The sequence below is a fragment of the Nicotiana tomentosiformis genome, chromosome 12 (assembly GCF_000390325.3).
Source record: "Nicotiana tomentosiformis chromosome 12, ASM39032v3, whole genome shotgun sequence".
Taxonomy (NCBI): domain Eukaryota; kingdom Viridiplantae; phylum Streptophyta; class Magnoliopsida; order Solanales; family Solanaceae; genus Nicotiana; species Nicotiana tomentosiformis.
This window is the reverse complement of record NC_090823.1, coordinates 54,122,196-54,129,100: the sequence shown is the minus strand read 5'-3', so window position 1 is coordinate 54,129,100 and position 6,905 is coordinate 54,122,196.

Here is a 6,905-nt window from a genome sequence, read left to right as displayed (position 1 = left end):
TTGTCGAACTTACGACTATTGCTATATCTTGTTTCATAGCCTCGGTTATCCAGTCGTGTTACTGTATTGCATCTAGGTAGGTCATACCATAACTCTTACTTTGATTTATCGTTACTGAGACCTGCTACCAAACTCCAGGTTACTCTCGTTGCTTATCCTATATAAATCTAAGTTCTTTACCGCTTCTTCATTACCGTTCATCTTAAGAATGATTTCCTAATCTCATCTCATACCTTGTAACTTTTATCCATGCATTGTTGATTCACCTCAATGTTGATCTGCAATCTACTACTGATAACTTGAAATCTCTTACGTAATACATTATCACTAGGACTTACATCTCATCGGGGGATATCTGAAGTGATTAGAATGATCCACCTGCGGGCGATACTATACTTCCATAACCCTATTTCACAGTATCCCAATGTGATTCATCTTGCGTGGGTATTTTAATCCTGTACAATTTATGAAATTTCCTTCTTTTTTTTGTTCTTCAATTCATTACTCAATCAAAGGCTCAAACATCATCCTTTATCTATCACAATTACAACCTTATTTTACTACCAGGGCAGCATTCTATCTCTTCTAAATGCTACTAGTCTTAGACAACTTTGAGTTCATTCAGGCTATACTGAGCTTTCTATAACTTAGATAACCCATCAGCTCTCTTTCATTTTCATGGGCTTAATCCCGAGGGCTTATCCATTCTCGTCACCTTCTCACTTTCCCTTTCTTATCCTTACTCCTTTCTTCCTACAATGTTGTCTCTCTACCATACTTTAGCTTGCGACCCGTACATATCCATTTATACTACTCGCAGCCTTACTTCAACTTCCTTGCACCATAGATTTCCTTGTGTTATTCTGGAACATCAAGCGAGACATCACATCATCTATAACTCTTATTTTACTCTCTTAACTAGACCTTTCGATACCTAGAAACTATAGGCTGCAAGATATGCCACTGGCGATGCCGCTATTATTCCTGGATATTGAATCCCCGCGATTCTAGCCTTCTATCCAAAGTATGGACTATTCACAACCTTCTGCATTTGAGTATCTCGTATGTTGTTTACCTTTAACTTACTTACCTTAAAGTCTTACATCACATCTTCTATCTCTTTCATGACCTCCCTTCCATATAGGTATAATTTACATCCACAACTTGAACTTCTATTATAATACTTGCACCTCTTTACATGATTCGATGAGAGCTTTATACTGACTTCTTATGAGGTTGGTATTCTTCTAACTGGACCTCTGATATTAAGAGTGACTCTGCAATGTTCTCAATCATGATGTCCATAATTTTCTGGGTCCAATAATCAAACTCCTAATTTACTTAGTTGATGTATCTCCTTAGGTTCCTCTTTCCTCCGATCAACCTTTATGTAGGCTTAAACTATCTTCTGATCTGCGGTTTATGTTATTAGTTATTACTTTAGCCCTTCATGGACGCTATGGAATATCCAGGATACAATCTTGTAATAATTTAATCCTTTGTTTATGCCCTGGTTTCAATTCTCTCTTTTAACTTATATCGGGGTCTTCTACGGCTGTATGATTGTCAACATATATGCTGCATGGATAATACTTCGAACTCTTAAGTGGAGCTAACTTTGGATCATTGATCGAATAATTCCTTTTGTTCCTTCTCAGCTTTCTTTAAACGTAAGCTATTACTTCTTCTGGTCGTTCTGCTGCTTGTTGTGTGCCTACTTAGCTTATCTTAGTTCCCACGCATGCCAGAATTTTCGTGCAACTCATACGATCTCAAGTATTACTTTTGATTTTACTTCCCGTTCATTAGCCACGGTAGGTGCCACTTTCTTATGGAGTGCATACAATATTGTTTTGAGACTGTTGTTATAAGACCATTTCCTCTTTAGGTCACTGAGTTTAGGTTGAAGCATTCTTCCTTATTTTCCTTAGCTAGTCTTTCATTGTAGTACTTAGGGAGGATCCTCTGACTCTTGTAAAGCTGTGAGTATACTCGATAGACCTTTTGATGTCCTTCCTTGCCTATACTTATCCATAGTTACTTACCTCCATGTCCTTGTGCTTGTAGGGTTGCTTCCAAACTGATATTTTGACTGTCTTCATAGTGACACTCTCTTTTATTTCCGTAACACTCATACGGTACCTTTTTAACTTTCCCAACTCCTATATGAATATATCTCAAGTATTATTCTGTCATAACTGCGAGGCTGAATTCCCCATGTTGGGGTTCACTCTGTTTATCTTGCACGATCTATTGATTTGTCTGTATCCTCTTATCTAGCCATAACTAGGCTCTTCCTGAATCAACTACTAACCACTCATTGGCCCACTCTCATATCAATATTCCATGTACTCTTTCTTGGGTTATTTTCTTTGTCTTAACTTACCTCTCGCACTGGCTCCTTATTTATCAATAACATCCCAGGAAGGAACCCTTACTTCCTTTCCTTGACGTCAAATTTGCATAATGTTCTGGAATCGTAGCATATCTGTAGGATTTGAATAAGTGCAATTTCGTCCCTTTCTCATTTTTATCGCATTCTTTCTTTACCATTCCATAGTTACTACAACCACTTAATTCTGACTTAATATCATGTCACTCCATATTCCCCCTTTAGGGGAGTACTAAAAGTTAGAGCTACGACATTCTGCCTATAAATGTTTTACCTCTTTATTTTTGGCGTCTTTTCACATCATCGATGACCATTACTCGCCTTGCGGTAATCCTTCTGTACCAAGGACAACTAAATTCCTTACTCGCGAGGGTGACACTTAGTGTAACTGGCACACAAAGTCCCTTAAGCTTAACTTTGCTCACATTGTTTGCTTTAGGGAAGCGTCTTCCTGGATGATCTTTAAAGGTTATTCTTCTGTCGTCCATTCTATTCTCACCGGAATGCAATCTCTGGAAATCTCGTGATGCCGACTATTATCAAATCATTCAGTCCCTAATTCATGTTTAGTTTATCTTGTTCACCAGCTCGTACTGATTTCTATTACTCTGGGTCTAACTTTTCCTTCTGGTAGTCGCGTTGGAGTCACGAACTTATTTATCGAAATGAGGATATGACTTTATGGCCTATACTCGTTTATTGTCTCAAGGCCTGTCACCTCTCGTATTTTCCTTCACTTGACTATAGACTCTGTAGTATCATCATTTTTTTATCTACTGTTGTCATCCATGTATCACATCTTACTCATAATGCTTCATTAACTCTCTTCTTATTTCCCTACTAACATTTCTTTCAATCACTTTATTCTGAAAACTTCAACAAGACATTCTTTTGCTTTTAGCTCCCCTTGCTCCATCCACTGGCTCTTGGGTTGCATAACATTCTCTTTCTACTAGGGACGAGAGCCATACTAAGTTAATATTTACCCCTTCCAGTATTCCAGTGCCTGTCTTTGTAAAAAAAAATTGAACATTGTAGTATTCATATCTAGTTGTACTATTCTAGAATGCACCATCTGGCTGTCTCATAAGGAGAATTATTACCACGGTTGTAATCCTTTGAAAATGTCAGCTAACGCTAACAATCCATCCAACATTTTGGGTTACTCTAACCCCAGCTGGATGGGTGTGGCCAATTGTACATACCTCTGTTATTGTTGAAGGTAACTCAAAAGGCTTATATTCCTCTACCTGAATTGTAAATACCGATAATCTTCATTAACTGGGCGCCTCGTATCCTTCTTCATCTTGCTTCTTTTACTTGTTCAAACTCGTATCTATCTTCTGAATCTCTCCTTGCCTTTCACCATAGGGGTGGATAGATATTCTTGCTTTAAGTCTCCTTATCAAGAAGCTTACACGTCTTAGTACACACATGATCTACTAAAGACCTTACATTTACTCATCATAAGCATCATGAAAAATCGAGTTCCCCTGACTCAACCCTTCCATAGCCACATTCAATCTCTTACTAACTGCCTTTCTGGATGTAGGCGTCATCGTATTATGAATAGGATAGAGATTAGGAAATTGATTTTTTACAACTGAGCTCTACCACACGATATAGAGTAAGAAGAAAGAGTGACAGTCCTAAATGCCTTGTAGCCTCCTGCTTATATGTGTGGTGCACGACGCACCCATAAATAAGACTCTACTAGACACGGCTTGTAGACTCCCTAGGACAAAATTGCTGGTACCACTTTTTGTCATGCCCCGAACCTGGGGGGGCGAGACCGGCGTGCCTCACCTATCCTTGCGTACCAACTTGCGACTAAGGAACTGTGAACATATAATGGCATACTTTGTCCATGGGCCACATTGCAAGACAATTGCCAATGCTGACTAAACATCAATATAATGCTGGGCTGACAAGGTCGTCATAACTACTACAGCTGGCAAACCAACAAAATAAACATAAAAGATCTACAAGCCCAACATACTGCACTAACTGACAGGATATGTCTACAAGCCTCTACTGATGGATATTCTGTGATTGGAACAGGGCCCCGACCTACTCATATCATATATACATATATACAAAAGATGTACATAAAGCTCTAGACCCGGCAACTCCGAAAGGCATGGAGCTTACCGATCAAGCTAAACTCGGGCAACACCTAATGAGGAGGTCTACCCGTCTATCTGTCTGAACCTGCACGCATGAAATGCAGCGTCCCCAGAAAAGGGATGTCAGTACGAAATAATATACCGAGTATGTATGGCAATATACTGAAAGCTGAAGCTGAACTGATAATATAATAACTGAAAGTAACTGGGAGTCAAAGATAATCTGAAGATATGCTCACCTGCTAATACTTACCCAACTCTCTCAACATAGGTGCTCGGCCATACTAGGCTCTGTATCTCGGCCATGCTGGTCTCGTTCATAGGCGCTCGGCCATAGTAGGCTCAGTATATAACTTACCATCTGATCAGAGGTTACCCAATAGGGGCCTGCCCATCGATTATAGCTCGATGGTAATGAAAATAATGTAATACTGTATATATATGCTCTCTGCTCTCTTGACTGGAAGAAGACAATACTCAATTAAATATGAAGTCCCGATAAGGAGAATACTATAATTTATGAGACTAGGATAATGTATATAAATTCGGGAGTATGAACTTCTTTTTATGCCTCGTTATTAAACACATATAATTACTGGATCATGCCAAAATGAAAGAAAGGTTTAGCCTTAACATACCTGAACTGATTCTCTTGATAATTCATCCAACACACGTAAATTGCGGCTAAACATGTAACGACGGATCGAAGTAGGGGAAAATCTGTATGATATTCTTGAGAAAGATTGCACCGTGTTCTCTTAGAATTACAAATATCGTTGCTATTACGCAATATAACTTCGTATGAAATTTTGTTAAAGCAAAATCACGTTGCCAATCTATCTCACTTTGTAAATTTGATCATAATCTTGTGTATGCCTTTTTGTTGATGCTTCATCCGTATGTTTGCTGAAATTTCACAAAGTCATAAGACTCTTTCACTTTGTGAATTTAGAAAGGCTTCCATAATAGCATTTTCCACCCAAAAATGAGATATAGATGTAAGTAGTGCCACCACCTCCTTAGGCGTGATATCGTTGGCAATTTGCTGCCAAACCTTCATGATCCCACGTGGATTATTGTCCCCCCAACAATTATCTAAATCTTTACTTAAATAATTATCTACAAACTTCAATTACAAGTTAATCTCCCAGTTAAAAATCAATAATTATCCAATTATCCACATAATTAAGAATTATCTCAAATTATTTAAAATATTACTCATTTTTAACACACCTTAGAACCCTCAATATCATGGTCATGTATTACCTTGTATGGCACTAGTCCATAAATACAGGGTATTGTAGCTTGGACCGTATTTTATCTCAAAATGTCAAACTTCGACGAAATTCACTTTCTTCGATTCACTTACCCTCTTACCTTCACGAATTTACATATCACTTATTTGAAATAGCGTAATACTTATAATCTCATTCCCGAGCCTACGCCGATTAATCTTACGACGAAACGTTAACGTACGAAAATGCGGGATGTAACATCTCATTTCTGAGCTTTCATCAATTTACTTATGGCGTACTTTCACGTATGAAAACATGGGGTATAACAACTGTCTTGAAGTTTCTGAAAGATATTACACTCTGTTTCACTTAAACTTGTCATGGAATAATTGTTTGACCTAATTTATCGAACTTGAGAGCATGCCTACCTTCTTATGTTGAAATCACTGTAATTGAACTATAACTGTGAAGCTTGTCACTACTTTCAGTTCTTTATTTAGTCTTGTTACTTACTGTGTTGGTTGTACTCTTGCTACACCCTGTACCTTGTGTGCAGACCCAGGTGCATCTGGTCATGGCGGTTGTTGAGTTGTGGAGTTCGAATTCTCGGAGACTATCGAGGTAGCTGCTCGGAGTTTTGCAGACCTTGTTTCTGCTTCCATATCTTTCCACTTATTGTATCTAGTTTCAGATTATCATAGATAGTATTTTCCAGACTTGTGATATATAGATGCTCATGTAATCAGGGACACCCTGATGTGGGGAATTTCCGCATTGTATTTTGGGTTTCTATCTCGTTTATGGAAACTTTTATTTGTTTAAACTACTTTAATTCACTTTTTGTTAAAAGTGTTGGGAATATTTTTAAATGTCGGCTTCCCTAGTACCACGATAGGTTCCATCACGACAGGTTAGGATTTTGGGTCGTGACAAGTTGGTATCAGAGCCTAGGTTACACAGGTCTCATGAGTCATGAGCAGGTTTAGTAGACTCTTGCGGATCGATACGGAGACGTCTGTACTTATCTTTGAGAGGCTGTCGAACCCTTAGGAAATTTCATATTCTTGTATTCTTTTCGTACGGATTTGTTTGTTCTGGTAACTAAACTTATGTATTCAATTCTCTCACAGATAATGAGGACACATGCTATCG